General features: G+C 36.0%; 1 protein-coding gene across 4 annotated transcripts in view; it reads right to left on the bottom strand.

Moving 5' to 3' along the window:
* Positions 1-17,148, bottom strand: part of CHL1 (cell adhesion molecule L1 like) — a 279,234-nt gene that overhangs the window by 217,108 nt on the left and 44,978 nt on the right. For all 4 annotated transcript variants that reach the window (XM_027863960.1, XM_027863965.1, XM_027863963.1 and 1 more), the window contains exon 2: positions 6,702-6,783. The gene's annotated coding sequence lies outside the window, so the exon portion shown is untranslated. The remainder of the gene's footprint in view (positions 1-6,701; positions 6,784-17,148) is intronic.

Below are 17,148 nucleotides of genomic sequence, written 5' to 3'. Positions count from 1 at the left end.
GAAGGAAGGAAGGAAGGAAGGAAGGAAGGAAGGAAGGAAGGAAGGAAGGAACAAAGGAAGGAAGGAAGGAAGGAACAAAGGAAGCGGTTTCTACACACCCCAGTGAACACTATGTAGTGCTTCCATATAAAGTGCTTTCCTTATTACAGTATCAGATTTAGGTAAGGAAAGGACCTTGGAAACCATCTAGTACAATCCCCTCACTTTACACATGAGAAAACTATAGCTGAAAAACGTTAAGTGGCATGTCTAGATAAAAGAATCAGAGGTAGGATTGGAACCCAGATTGTTTTGGTTCAAAGTCTAGCACTCCATATACACTATATAGATGCTATGAACTAGTCTCTATCAAATGTCCAAGTTCAATATACTATACATATATATTTACATATGTATATGTGTTTATACATATATAAGATATATCTAATGTTAGATAGATAGATGGATACATACATACACACATACATACGTACATACATACATTAGCTTTGGACAGCTAGGTGGCACAGTAGTTAGAGCACCTGGCCTGGAATCAGGAAGACTCATCTTCCTGAGCTCAAATCTGGCCTCAGATATTTACTAGCTGTGGGACTCTGGACAAGTCAATTAACTCAGTTTCCTCATCTGGGAAATGAGCTGGAGAAGGAAATGGCAAACCACTCTAGTATCTTTGCCAAGAAAACCCCAAAGAGTTGTACATGACTGAAGAATGACACAATTACAACAACAATATTAGCTCATCATAATTTTATTTTCTTCCTCTTTCTAGCACATGGACATAAATAACTGCAATGTTCAGACTTCTCAACTAGCTTTGAAATGTTTCTTTTCCTCTGCCTCTTCATTGCTGGTAAAGTATGTAAAGGAACTGATCTTTGATGTTTATATATAAAGTTTCCACTGCAGTATCATTATGATTGGTTCTGTTAGACTTTGATTTGAGGCACTGATTTTCTTTGTAATTTAATGTTTGATCACTTACTAGACTGAAAGTCATATGGCAGTTCTGTTTTTGCATATCTCTACTATGTATATCATGCTTCACTGGTTTGCTTTATTTCTAAGGATTTGAATGCATGTGTGATGAATTTCTGCCCAGATTGCACTCTTTTCCTCCTATGAAGTAAGAGACAGGTAGGGAAAAAATCAGTTAGAATAACTAAAAGATTAAACAACCTTTGATCTACCACTCACTGCTACCTCAGAGATTAAAAAAAGTCTATCAATATCTATTTACATTTTATTTTCATTTTTTAAGTGGACCAAGAGTCTAATCTTTCTTCTAGTACATGTCCTTAGAAGTCATGAGTCTTCTCTTCTCCTGCCTAAACATCTTCAGTTCCTTCAATTCCTCCTCAAATGGAATGCTTTCAAGTCTCTTCACCTCTCTAGACATATTCTATATTGATATCTAGACATGGATTACTTTAGTCCTAGTATATTCCAATAATCTGTTTGTTGTTCAGTCATTTCAGCTGTGTCCAATTCTTCTTTTGGGGTTTTCTTGGCAAAGATAGTTTGACATTTCAAAGGCCCATGTGTTCTATCCATTGTATTTATCTAGCTGTTCTTCCAATAACCTACCTATCCCCCTAAAAATCAGTTTCTGTGGAAGGGGAAATTTTATTTGATGTTTTATAGTATTTTCCATGAACATGGATTTCTTGTTATCATTATACTCAGTATTATGCCTTTGTTCCTTCTGTTGGATTTATTTCTAAAGATCCATATGGTATGGTGTCATGGACTTCCTCACTTCTGATGTATTTGTGCCTTGAAGGTCTAGTTTAATGCCAAAAATAAGCCAAAAACTATTAACTTAAAAACTCATTACTTCAACATGGCCATGGTTGGTTTAGTTTAGTTCTATGACTTTATTTTTCCATTTTCTTTACTGTGATCTGATATTTACCACCCCCATCACAAGCTCCTCAACCTATTTTGAGAAAAAATTTTTTTTCTCTATATAAGAATAGTAAAAAAAAATGAAGTTAAAGATCAAAAAGCTATTATAGACCGGAATGAGAAACATAGCTATATTACAATCATCTCTTCTTCCAAACTTCCCTATTACTGTCAAGGACACAACCAACTGTCCCTGTCACTCAGGGTTGTCCTCAATTCCTTCCTTTCTCTTACCTCCTATATCCAATCAATTGTGAAGTTTTAGCATTTCTACCTTTGTATCCTTTCATAAACACCCCCTTCTTTTCTCTGACATTGCCATCAACCCCTAGAGCAGGCCATTATCACCTCGATCCTAGACTATTATAATAACGTTATAGTAACCCTGCTACAAATCTCTCCCCACTCTAATTCATCTTCCATTCAGTTTCTAAAGTGATCTTCCTAAAGCAGACATCTGATCATGTCATACCCCTATTCAATAAATTCAAGTGACTCCCTATTAGGTCCAGGGGAAAAATAAATAATAAATCCCCTGTTTGGCATTCAAAGTCCTGATCATAACCTGATCTAGTCTTATTTTTCCAATTGTCTTTAACTTTACTCAACTCCAGATTCTCTGTAATCCAGGGATACCAGCCTCCTTGCTTTTCCTTGCACAAGACACTCCATTTCCAGATTCTGTGGGTTTTTAATTGGTTGATTCATATGCTTGGAATGTTCTTCCTTTTCTCTAGCTCCTGGATCCCCTTGCTTCCTTCAAGTCTCAGCTAAAAATCCGACTTCTACAAGAGGACTTTTATGACCCCCCCTTAATATTAGCGCCTTCTCTAGCATTGAGATTACCACCAATTTACCCTCTCTAAAATATTTGTTTGCATAGCTGTTTGAATGATGTCTCCCCCAAGGCATGTGAGCCTCTTAAGTGCAGGGATTACTTTTTTGCCCTTCTTTGTATACTCAGCACTTAACACAGTGCATGATAATAATAGGTTGTTGACTTAACTTGACCATCAATGCAATTAAATAATTCAATTCGGTAAACATTTATTAAGCACCAACTATGCCAAACATCAATTATGGTATAATTGAAAACATATAGAAATTTAGTCATATTATTCAAGGCAAAAAAGGGAACATTTCCACATTCCACAAAGAAGTACTTTTTTTCCTTATGTTTCTCAATCTTGACACTTCTTAGAAGCGATTCCAAATCACAATTGCATTTTTATGTATTGTATACAACATACTGGTCTAGCTTTGCTTCCCTATTTAATCCAACCTGAGTTTTACTACCTTTGAGCTCAAAATTCTCTCTAAATGTGATTTCAGACAAGGTCCTCTTCATGCAACTGACAAATCCTTATTTTGGCACCTTGCTGTCTGAATTGTGAATGCAAACTGGCAACAATCCAAAGAACAGGCAAAAGTATGATAAAGGAAATAGAGTGATTGGCTGGTGAGGAAATGCAAGAGTTCTCAATATGCCTAGCCTGGGTAAACAACAATAAAGGAGCATGATAACAGCCCATAAATATTTTAAAAGTGTAAACATCAAATATGAAAAAGAATTATTAATTGTGGAGCAGGAACATAGAGCTAGAAATATACAGAAATCATAGGTAGAGAAAAAAGCTAAACAGAATTATCATTATGAAATACGTATAGCATGAAATATTAATATGAAGTATTCCAGCATCTGATGGAATCTTCTAACAAATTGTGAATGTTCCATCACTAGAGATATTGAAAATCTAGACTTAATTACTGAATAGAAAGGATATTCTTCCTGTACACCTTAGTTTTAATGGTTTGCATCTCTTATTTCTTAGGGTGAGATTTTACTTTTATATAACATTCTTTTATTAGTATCCATCTGTTATTGCTCTAAACGGTTTAGAAGTTAATTATCCTCAAGAATAGGGTGCCTTCTCTGACACTAGTCATCAATCCTCCGTACCTGATAAGATTTCTTTGAAAAATATTCAATATCTTGACCAAGCTTTTACCAGTTAGCCAAGGTATCTATTAATCTAAGGAATCCAGCTGTGCTCTTCTGGAACACCAAAGCAGTTTGGACTGAATTAAATGCAAGTAGTACACTTACTTTGCCATGTAGTTCATCCATCACCCAGATTTACAGTATATATAGCCTTCCCTGTGTTATTGGAAGCCTACTATAATCAATAAATGGAGTCATACACCACGATGCAACCCATCAATCCATCAATGCACCTATTCCCTGAAGATATGCAGTAAGTGTAATGGAATTGTTCATTGTGCTTTATCATCACTGGCACAAATTTCTTTATTTATTTTTCTATTTGCAGTGTCTTTTCTTCTTAGAAGTACGGCAAATGCCTTAGCTGAAATAATGAGATAAAATATATCTAATTATCTATCTGATCTATCTACATATATATATGTATATATACATACATGAATACATATGTGCAAACATACTGGCATTTGATACATTTTCACAAAGTATGATAAATAATTAACATGTAATATACAGAAATATGCACTAAAATGTTGAAATACAGTTAGGTCTTGGAAGAAAAATGGAAAGGTATTCTTGTTTTTAAATGTAATCAAAGACTTAGGCATTATTCATCATGCTCCAAAATAAATAAGGATTTTCATTGTAGCAACATATATTGCAGTGCAATTGTTTATGTTCAAGTGAAGCCACACATCAGACAAACTAAATTCCAAGTGTTGGAATGAAATTTAAGGGGCATATACAGTGTGATTTGTGAATGTTTAACAAAACAGGATTCCTACTGCCCGAGAGTTTCACAGATAAGCTTCCATGTACTACAATGAAAATTGTTATTTTTAGAATGACAAAGTAATTTGATTCATCTTCAGCTGGAACAAAAGGAAGAGTATTATTTTTTTTTCAAGAAAATTGAACAAGACAAACCACTTTGGGAATGCCAAATGTTAATCCATATAGCCCTATAAACAGTCAAGATGCCATGAATTTCTATTATTAGTACAACATTATACTATCCTCTTGAGAGATATTGTGGCATAGTAGAAAGTAAGGTAGCCACCGAATCAGGAAAATCTGGCTTTCTGAGCTGGCTGAGTTGCAGGTTAAGTCCCCTGGTCATTCATGATTAATAAGATCAAAGGAGACATTCCTAGCTCATTAAAGAGTTAACAAAAGAAGATTTACTTAAAAGTAGCAAGAGAAAGGAATGAATTAAGCCTCCGCATTCAGGACCCCTTGAGTTGTTGAGCAAAGCTTTACTGCCTCCAAATCGGCCATTTTTATTTTCCAACCAAGCAAACTCTTGCAGAGCATACCTGGAGTTCCTTATTGCTATTTTGTATTTAGGTGCCCAGGAAGTGATGTCATCAACTTGAAACTTTTGGATATGTTACTTTCAAGCTATCCTGCTGTATTTCCCTCTGAACTTCCTTCTATTCCCTCTGTGCATTAAAAAAAAAAAAAGCTTCAATAACCCTTTCATTTCTTTACTTTTTTTTCCCTTTTTTTTGAAGGGGGAAGATATTATTGTGATATTCCATTTCCCCTCCAATTAAAAAAATTACTAGTAATAAATAAATATAGTTATAAATTCAGATTTCAGAAGAGGAACAAGAGGTCTTGAACATGGAGACCTCCAAATAATGTTACAAGAATTGAAACTGATCATGTTCAAAGAAACAGGAAATGACTAGTTACTAACATGGTGATTTAGATTATAACAGTAAAGCTAGAACCATTCTTGTTCTTCTTCCTGTCTGTAAGCTCTAGGATTGCTTTAAATATGTGAGTTCCAAAAAAAAAAAAAATCTAAGATGTGATATGAGGGGATCAAGGGATCACTCACTTTCTGTATCAGAATTTCCCTATTGCTACATTCTACCATTCAAATAGACTGAAATGTCCCATTATCTAATGAAGCCCCTCTTTGTTTCACCAGAAGGGGCCTCATGGTTAAGTCTAGGGCAATTGGTCTCAAGGATTCCCTTTTGTCCTGGTCCCTACACCTCCAGCCCCCAATTCACATCTTAATTTTTTTCAGAATGCAGTTCAGATCAGTTGAGCTGATCTAGAGAAAAAGCCCATTATAAAAGTGCAATCAGCAAGTAAACAGTGTACAAAGAAGAGCATGGGACTTCAGAGGGTTAGCAAAGGGGGTTAGGCAGGGAACAATAAGACCAGAGAGGGCGAAGAAGTGGAGGAGGGATAAATTCACCAGTTCCTGGTAGTAGCAGGGTAGATATATGTACTCTCTGGCACACAACAAATTCTTTACAGGCAGATGATTCCTTAAATGGATTAGTGACCCAGAAAAGGCTCCAGACACTGAAGAGTGGATTAACTTTGTGGTAGCACTTCCTTTTAATTTCAGTCTCACACAGCTAGCACACATCCTCTCTGTGAAGCTCTAAAATTCTCAGATTTCTCCTTGTGACCTCTCATTTTTCTAGTCAGCAAAAACTGCATTTCCCAACATCCCTTGCTATCAGTATTATCAGTTTATGCTCCTCCTTCCAAAAACAAAAACAAGCAAAAGAAAACAAGAACACTTTTAAGTAAATATTTTGCTTTGCAATAATAGAGCCCATCATTTTATGTTTTAAAAGATGAAGATATTCTATAATTTTCCTGCACAAATTTTGCCGTCATATTATAGCACACATACAGCTTCATGACATCTGCTTTATTTCATGTTCTTATAGCCCTCAAGTTCTTCCCATCTTCAACATATTGCAACAATAATTAACCTTATTCAAAAATACATTGAGTATTTAATTAAGGAAGCTATTCTTACCAGTAAATTTAACTTCTTTTATTTTCAGTATGACATTTCTCTGAAGGTTTAAGCCTGGATCATTGTTTGTAGTTTACAGCACCTAGAGAGAGATTAAAAAGTTGTAAATTTAGAAATAAATGCAATCTTAGGAGAGATTCCTCAAACATTACCATTTTTTTTTGCTTTTTTTCCTTGAATAAAAATTCCTTTCACATCCCTTTTCTTTCTTTCCAAAGAAATCAGGTGACAGACCTATTACAATAATACTATGTCCATTTGCATGTGAACAAAATGCTACCTAACAATAGTGTGTCAATTTCCCTCCTATACTGCAGAAGTGACCTTGTCCTGGATCTTCATGTCAAAAGAAACCCCTTTGTGAACTTTGGCAGATGTAGCAGAAAAAAAAAAGAATTAAATGCAACCAAAAATCAATTCAGTTTCTCATTAAAAGTTTCTAAATACATTTTTGTTGTCATCCTTAAAATTTATTACTTAGCCTACACAACAGAAAGTAATTTGTAAATATTTCTTTCTGACATTAGCACCCCTATAGGCTGGAGGTAGCTGGGTGGCACACTGGATAGAGTGCTGGGGCTGAAGTCAGGAAACCCTTCCAATTAACTAGATGCCTGACTCTGGCAAATCACTTAAACCACCTGCTTCAGTTTCTTCCACTATAAAATGATGATAAAAATAGCACCTACCTCCAAAGATTGTTGTGAGGATCAAATGAGATAATATTTGCTAAGTGTTTAGCACAGTGCCTGGCATAGAGCATTTCTGGCTTATAGTTCCATTCTGTTCTAAAACAATTCTTAACCTTTTTGTGTGTATTTCATACCTTGTTTGCATGCGCTCCCTGAATGGTTTTGGCAATCTGTTTAAACCTGTGGAATCTTTTTCAGAATAATATTTTAAATGTATAAAATAAAATGCATGTAATTAAATGGAAATTGATTTTATTAAAATAGTTATAATTTTTAAAACCTCATAGATCTAATGTAGGTTTAATCTTAGATCTAAACATTTTTTAAATTATCTTTGGTCTAGATTTTTTTATTTCATTGTTGTGAGAAACAACTAGTGTGTAGTCTCTGATTCAGGACAGGTAAGTAACTCATTGTTACATTTGGCCTGGGGCAGATGTCTGGGACAAGAAAAGGTTAAGTGACTTGACCATGGTCACGCTGCCAGTGTGTCAAAGGCTTGACTTGAAATCATCTCTTCCTGATGCTGGGTCTAGCCCTCTGTTTACTAAAAACAGGCTAACTCTCTTACTACTATAACCATGGTAATTTTGTCTTAAATGGGCAAGACGGTTTTTTAAAATTTGATCACTACCAACTTTAAAAAAAAGTCTGCCCAGAAATCTGTTTTCTGATTTTCATCCATTCCAAATGCAATGTTAAAAACATATGCTTATTTCTTTGGGGGCAAAAGGAAGCCCAAAATTGCTTTAGGCTCTTGGTCTTTTTCAATTGCTCCCTTATATCCATAATAATCAAGCCCTATATAACTCAGTGTTTTCAGAGAGATTGCCAATTAAGGATCTTTGTGGAAGCTACAATATCTCCTTTGGCCCCAAAGAAACAGAGGGACTAATATATGCAGGCAACCTACTTTCTTGCTGTTTACTCCTTGACAATCTCTCAGTTTGGCTTCAGTTCAAAAACTGTTGCCAAGAAGTATAAACAGATCCTTCTGCCTCCCGAGGGAGCCTCACACGAATATACTGAAAAGCAGAATTTCACCCCAGGAAGAATGTGAATAGTCCCCATGGCTTTCCAATTGACCAACTGACACTAAACAAAGTCTCTTCTCCTGCTTCTTTTCTCTGGAGGCTTCATTTCAATCCCATTAAGGCTTACTACTGACACTACCATTATCTCTATTGTAATAAACAGAAATGCTTGGGGATCACCCACACAATGTATCAAACAGAATTTAATCGGCCCCTTACCCACTGGATTCACAGTATACATATGTTGTATGGTTATATTCATTCAAGGATAGGCCCTTTCCAGCTCTGAATATATGATCCTATAACTACTACCTACGCACTACCCTTCTCAGCAGCCCCCCCAACTTCCTGGCCATCCATACAAGGGATTTAATTTTTTTCTTAACCAGAACTTATACCTTCAGCTACTTCCCTCCACCCTCCTTCTCTTCCCTGACAATACTGGTTAATGCCTCTCTCATGTGAATCTTCCAACTATATATCAACCATGAATCATTTTACAACCTACGCTCTGGTCATTTCCTCCACAACTTCACTTCGCCATGATCCCCTCCACTTCTAGAAGAATGAATGATTCAACTCTTCCAGTATTCTTGTATGGGATATATCAATCTACTTTTCTATGAATTGAGTCACTATTTCTATAATTATTTAGACCAAATGCCCTGTCTTGCCTATGATTCTGGTATATGCATTATCTTTCCCCATATGAAAGCTCTTTGAGAGCAAACACTGTCCTTAGTTTTGTCCCTATAACACCAGAGCTTAGCACAGAACTTGTCATGAAGCCAGCTCTTAAAATGCTTTTTCATTAATTTTTCATTCAATGTTTATTCATCCAATTATTTACTTAGATTTGAATCCTAATATGTAACTCATCTCTAACCTCAGACAAATCATTAAACTCTCTGGGGGTCAGTTACAGCATTTAAAAATGAAGGCACTGGGTTGCATGACTTCAAAGGTTTGTCCTGTGCTCTAAGTCTGACATTCTAAGTTCACCATTCCATTCACCAAACATCTATTAAGTATCTAATGTATAATAAGCAGTGCAAAGACAAATATAATAGGAAAAAAGATCATTTCCTTTCCAGAAGTTTATGTTCTAGGGAATAAATACGTGCAAATAAGTACTACTGGGTTCTTTGAGGAAGAAGACAACACTAATGGCTAATGGGGTTATAAAAGGATTTGAGTAGATGGTGGCATCTGAATTTGAATGGTGAAGAAACTAAATATTCTAAGACATGAACAGTGACAAACTACATGAACGGTATGGGAGACAACCTGAATTAAGGCCAGAAGATGAAAGCTAGAATGCTGGATTGGTGGATATCTAGTAGGTCACTTTGGTTGGAAAAAAGAACATGAAAGGGCATAATATGAAATAAGGATGGAAAGGTAGGTTGTAGATGAATAAATATAACTTTAAACATTGGGTTGAATAATTTAAACATTTTCCTAAAAGCTACAGGGAGTTGATGAAGATTCTTAAGTCAGAAAGTAACATGGTCACAAACTTAAGAAGGTTATTTTGATAGTCGGGTGGAGGAAGGATTACACTGGTGAGAGATTTGAATCAGGTAGGCCAATTAGGAGATGAGAAAGGATGAAGGCCTGAATTTGGGTAATACTTGGGTGAATGTAAGGAAAGTGTTGCCTTCAAGTGATGAGGTGGGGGTAGAAGACTAGAGAAGATTTGAAAACTTACGATATGGGGAAAAAAGAAGAGGAAAGAATCAGGGATTATAGACTATAGAACCTGGTGACAAGGTGAATGATGGTTACCTCAGCAGTGATGCATTAGTTTTGAAGTTGAGAGGAGGGCAGTTAGGAAGGAAGAAAATAAATTGCATTTTGCATATTCAATTTGAGATGTGCAGGGGATATCCAGGTGGAGATGTTCAGCATTTGATAATGGGGGACCTGGAGATAAAAACTTTTGTGCCAAAGGCACAACCCTAAGCTTTACTATGATAAAAGGTAAGGATAAGGATAGGAATTGGACCTGTACCTTCATTGTAATGTAAAATTTTCATGTCATTTAATCATTTAACTATGATTAAATGAATGGAAAACCCCAAAGGGTTTTCCTTCTCCCTCAGATTTTCCCAACAGTGACTCTGCATTTGCAAAAAAAAAAAAAAAGAAAAAAAAATTGTGTGACATCCACCATGATTTAAAACATATTAGTGACACCTTCCTCCTACATAGCCTCATTGCTTTGAATCTGGACCTTGCTAATTAAGCCACAATTCTTTTCAATTCCAGACATTCCTGATGTCAAAAGATATAGAAATCAAAAAGCAGTTCTCTAGTCACCAAATGATAATAAAAATGTTTATTATTGAAATGATGCTCACACCTTCATGATGAGTGTTCCATGATGATTAGCGAGGTAGTATTGTACAAAAGGTAGTTAGCATGATGTAGCATAAACAGCAAGAGACTTAGCATTCGAGGATCTGGGTTCAAATGTTACTTCTATCACTCATTACCAGTGTGACTTTAGCCAAATCACTTAATCTATCTTCCCCTCTGTTGCCTTGTCAGTAAAACTATAGGACTGAATTAGATGGCTTACATAGTCTTTCACAGCTCTAGACCTATGATCCTACAGACTTCTAAAGACCTTTAGTTTCCTCGGCTGTAAAATAAGTGGTGTGTTACTAGTTCTCAACAATCCTTTCCAAATCTAGAATCCAATGCCGAAGAGAGAAACAAACAAGCAAAAGAAATGACAAGCATCCTATATAAATTATCTATCTAGACTGCACATTTCCTAGGTTTCCAGTTCAAGATTGTAAGTTGGAAAATCTCTTTAAATTATGGTTAATAAATGCTTCCATTCCATTTATAACAAGAGCCATCCCCTTTCAAATAACTTCATATGAGCTTGTGTCTCACGTTGTCATTGCTTCCCAGGAGGCAGCAGCTTTATCTTAGTGTCAGTATGCCACGTGTCTTTCTTGTTTTTCCATTAATAGTGAAAGATCATGCTGAGATATCTACACTCATTCCCCCAGTTTCCCTGGAAACAATATCACGTCTTACTAAGATGGGTGGATGGGGTTAGCATGATGGAGAGAAGACTTAAGAAGGGAAAGAGAGATGTCTTTAAGTATTTAAATTGTTGTCCATAGGAGGGACTTAATCTGCTTGGCTTTAGAGAGTAGAACTAAAGGCAGATAGATGGACTTTGCAAAAAGATTGATTTATGTTTGTTAAATACCTCCTAATAATTAGAATATTTCCTAACAATTAGAGCTATCCAAAAGTGAGACAGATCATCTCATGATCAGTGGGTTCTTTTTTACTGGCAAAGACCGAATGATCATTTGGACAATATGTCCTAGACGGAATTCTTTCTTTGGGTATCAGAAGGGCTAGACCCCTTTCAATCTCCCAGCTCTGTGATTCTGTGTTTGTGTGATTCCGTGTTTATGCATCAATCGTGCCCATCCTGTAGTGACTGCCCATGCTTATCTCTGTGCCTACAGCAACAGCCTGGGTCTATAGCTATAGTCCTTATCTGTTTCATACACCATTGGGTGAGCAACTGCTCACATTAGTCACATGAACTGGATTTGTGTTACTAATCCAAGGAGCTTGGCAAGGGAGGATCTATTTCCTTATGCAAACATGAACCCTCCACACCATGGTTGTAACCAGAATGGTTTTTTACTGGGAATAAAGGTATCATAACCTGTTGATACAGCTTATCCTGGATATTTTCCCTCTTTTCTTATAATTGTTTAATTCTCAGGGGGCAGTTATTCATGTTCCTAATGAAAATGCTTAACATTTTTTTCCCTAGTAAAACTTTGCATTCCTTATTAAATGGAGGATGCTATGCCAGATTCAACAACCAAATTTAAAGAAAGAACTTGGAGCAACACCACAGATAAGAATCATACATTTTTCAATCACAAACACTACACTACCCAAGGTTTTTGTTTTGTTTTGTTTTGTTTTTTAGTGTCGTTGCAAGAAAGATGAAGAGATCTATTCAATTAAAATGAATAAATATAAACAATATAAACTATGAATACATAGACTCTGTTAAATATTTTAAATAATCATTTGAGAGGCATTCTAAAAAACATGTTTTAGTTATTAATGTTACTAAACAGAATGCATTTTCAAGGAAAAAGAAATGGTAAAGTTCCCCTTTTCTTCTGTCATTTAAAATTCACCTTGCAGTCCAGATTCTAAAGGGACGCAGAACTTTTAGGTTTTATTGGCATTCCCAATTGGCACCCAATCCACTTCTCACCACTCTCTTATATAGAGCCATTGCTTTAGTGCAACTGATTTGCTTGCTATTTTCTGAATATACTCTAAATTCCATTTCAACTTTATATCTTTCTTCATAATTTTACCTCCCACTAGTAAATCATCTCCACCTTCCAAGCTTGGATGGTATAATTCCTCTCCATATTTCAATGTATATCTCAAATGTTCCCATTCCTGTTTTCTCTGACACCCCACACCCTTTCTCAAAGAAATCTCTTCTGGATTTCTGCAGCACTTTGTCAATGCCTCCCCATTTGCACTGTCATATACCTACCTTTCATTTATTATTATGATTATTTTCCTTATTGGACTATGAATTTCATGAGGACAGGAACAATGCCTTACTCACACTTGTACCCTGGATATGACCTAGCACAATGTCCCTTGAATTGTAATTCAATAATTAATTGCATTATTTTAACATATTCTGTAGAGATAGGGAAATTTATGTTGCTATTTATTTCTTGGGAGACATAATTATTTACTTTTTTGTTTCTGTTCTTTAGGGAGTTTGCAAATCAAATATTCTTCTCAAATATGCTTTTTTCTGGTGGGGACAAGATTATGGGAGCAAATACTTCAAATATCTCTCTTTTGGTGAACATTCATCATTGTTTTCTTGGTAATTTGGCTTGGGTTTTCAGGAATACATCATTTGGGGTTACATTTTGAGTGCCTTCACTTTTCAGAATTGATTATTCCATTCCCTTCTCTTAATCTCAATGGGTACACTATAATCTCATGTAATTTGTATTTCCTTTCTTTTATATTTGAAAGCCTGTCACCTGACTACTTGCAGAATATATAGTTTGCTATTGGAATTATTCAGTTTGATCACCATATGTCTTGAAATTTTAATCATAGGTTTTTTGTTTTAATTTCTATAAGAAATCCGTGGATTCTTTCAGTTGGTGCCTTATTTTTTTTTCTGTATTCATCAATCCTGGACAATTTTCATGTGTTATTCCCTGCATTAGATCTTTTTTTTTTCCTATTTGCCAAGTGCTTCTTGGAAATTTACAATTTTAAATTAATCTCTGTGCATCCTTTTTAAGACAGCAATGACTTTTACTTCTACCTCTTTATGTAGGGTTAAAGAAAGGTGCAGTTTGTGTTATGGGCAGAGTCCTTGAAGCCTTCAGGTGCTCTAACATGGGTACCTCCTGTAATAGAATGAAGTCTCATCCCTAAGTTCCCTCTTCTTTTTCATGTGACTCAGCAGAGTCAGCGTCTGCTACTTGTTGTAATGGAATGAGGCAGAATCTGAACTACAATAGAAAAATACATTTATGGGTCTCAGCTACAAGCTGAGCTGATAGGTTATCTAGCGTATGGGCTTTAACAGAGCGTGGAGGCTGGTGGAGGTGCTGAGTGAGCACTCAAAGCATTAACATTCTCCAGTGTTAAGTCATGCAGGTCAAACTTTGTCAAACTTCTTCCTTTCTTGTCCTATGGATTCAACTCTAGTGTTACTTCTGACGCGTTCCTTTTTTTTTTTTTTGAGTTATACACTATATACATATTTCATAAACACTTGATCTAGAGCAAGGATTCTCAACCTGGGTTGTAAAAACCCATTGATATTTCAAAGGATATGTGAACCTGAATGGAAAGAAAAACACATTCTTATTTTCACTAGCCTATACCTGAATTTAGCCTTTCTTCAACTATTTACAAGCATCATTCTGAGGAGTCCCCAGAATTCAGCAGGGACAAAGAGATCTGTAACATGCAACAATGCTAAGAACCCTTGATCTAGAAAATAAAACAGACCTTGCAGAAAATGTGCAGCTTGAAGAATCGCCAGCATTGTTACATGAGTCTCTTTGAAAAAGCCAGTTAATCAGCATGCCATGCATAAATTATCATGGAGAAAAAAACATAACTTCCTCTACACTTGGGCAATGACATTTAAATATAGAGGGTCAATGACATAGAGGAATGTGACAAGGTTCTATAAAAATAATGTGCTTTCCAACTATTCATGGAAATGAAATAATTCCTTAACTATTGTAAATTCAAGTTCTCATTCATTTTTCCTATACTACAAACAAAATAAACAGAAAGAAAAACCTCTAAAATTTCCTTAGTGCATTACAATCTGAAACATCTCAGGGAATCAAACATTTTAAAAGATATTTCAAGAAAGGCTTACTAAAAATATTCAGCATGGGTATAGGTGACCTTTTGCAGGCAAGGTGGCCTGCATCTTTAATTCTATGATTCAAAGGGCCAAATTAAATCATTCCAGTAGCTCCTATTATCATAAATATCAGTACATCAATCAGAAGCAGGGGAGGACAAAGAGACTTTCTGACTACAGATGCTACAGAATCAGTTCTGTTGCTCTAAAATTTTCATTAAAAAAAACTCTCAATAACTGCTCTAGACTAGACTGAGCAAACTGGCTTTGAAGTCAAGGGTCACATCATCAGCTGACAGCTAGATATCTTTAGGGAGGCAGAGACCAAGAAAAAAGCATTCTTTATACCTTACAACCACAAAGCCCCAATTAATTTGGTGCCAACTCAGCTACACAAATACCAAAGTAATATTAATAAGTTAAGCTATTAAAAGTGAACTTTTAATGGAGCTAATATAATACTAAGACCTAAACCTAGTATGAAATCCAACACACACACACACACACACACACACACGATATGTTTATTTCACTTCTTCATTTCATTTTCCATGGACTAAAAAAAAATGTTTGCCTAAGGCTAAAAATCTCCTCCCACCTCCATATATAGGGAATTTTTCCATGTGCTACATGTATAGATTTTTCTTTGTAGTAAACTAAAGTAATTTTTATGTGTTTTATGAATATTAGCATAGCAAGCTTCTAAACTGAGGGTGGGAGGGACAGGAAGAAGAAGCTATGTACGAAATCCCCTATTTATCACTTGATGACATTACAGAGAAAAGCCTGCAATATGAAGTGAAATGATGATTTCAGACAATTATCTAGACTATTCATATAATTCATTCAATATCTTCTGGTAAAGAGAGGATATTAGAGGCTGAATAATAAGTCTAGGGAGCCTAGATCCAATGCCTAATGGCTTTATCCATTCTCCATTTCACTTTGAGTCTATAGAAGAAAACATGTCTCCAAACAGATCAATGATTTGTAAAATAAGAAAGCGGGGCAGACTCTCACTGCAGTACTTTTGACAAGGATCAAAAAGGAACCTTCAGCTGGGATAAGGGAGACTGGCTCTGGGGTACTGATCTGAGGGTGGACAGCGGGGAACTCATCACTGTGGATCATCCAATCACTTCAATCCAATCCAACCACCAGTTGTATGGCCGTATTAATTGTCTACTATGAACAAGACAATGTGCAAGACAATAAGGATAAGGCACGTTCAATCAGCAGCAGTGTTATATGTGTAGAATTGCCCCATACAGAGAGTATTTTAGAAACTGAGTAAGACGGATTGGAGAGAGGATACATTCAGGACTGGGAATCCATTCTGGAGGCAATTGCAATAGTCCGACTGAAATGTTATATGATAAAGACCTGATGTAGGATGTTGGGAACAGAGAGAGGAGACACATGGGAGAGAAAGTGCAACAGTTAAGAGTACTAGGAATAAGATTTGGGAACTTTGTGGACAGAATGACTTACAAAAAGGGAAGAATAAATAATGATTCTGAGATTGTGAATCTGAGTGACAAAAGGGCAGATGTCCTCAAGTGAAAAGGGGAAATTTGTGGTAGGGATATGTTTTGGAGGATGGGGTCAAAATCTTGGATTTTTGTGTTCGCTTGTTTGTTTTTAAATGCTGAATTCCAGATATCCACAGTTTGTCCGATAAAAAGTATCCAATAAGCAACTGGACATGTTAGCTTATGACTGAGGAGAAACTGATTCATGACAAAAATATTTACAGGGCTTCCATATCAAGATGCTAATTGAAATTATGGGAGCAAATGAGTTCACAAAGAGAGTGCATATGGAGACAGAAGGAAAAGAGGGTCCAGAACAGAACCTTAGTGGAACCCCATCATTTAAAAGCAAGATATACATGATGATTTAGCAAACTAGACTGAGAAATACAGGTCAGGTGATGAGGAAAAGAACCAAGAGACAGCAGTGTCATAAAAGCAGAGGAAAGAGATGGTACCCAGGAGAGAAAATTGTCAATAATGGCCAATGACATAGAAAAGATAAAAAGCATGAGGCCCAAGAAATAGCCATTGGATTTGGCAATTATGAAATCATTGGTAACCTTGGAGAGAATAGTGTGAGTTGAGTAGTTAGAATTAGAGCTGGAAAGGCTCTTAGGGCCATTTAGACCAACCTTGGCATCTAGGTAGCTCGGTGGATAAAGTGATGGGTCTGGAGTCTGGAAAACCTGAGTTCAAATCTGACCTCTTACAATTACTAGCTATGTGATCCTGGTCAAGTCATTTAGC

Source organism: Vombatus ursinus, unplaced genomic scaffold (genome assembly GCF_900497805.2).
Source record: "Vombatus ursinus unplaced genomic scaffold, bare-nosed wombat genome assembly UNPS02014773.1, whole genome shotgun sequence".
In the NCBI taxonomy this organism is placed as follows: domain Eukaryota; kingdom Metazoa; phylum Chordata; class Mammalia; order Diprotodontia; family Vombatidae; genus Vombatus; species Vombatus ursinus.
The sequence above is the reverse complement of the archived record's forward strand: the minus strand, read 5'-3'. Positions and strand labels throughout refer to the sequence as shown.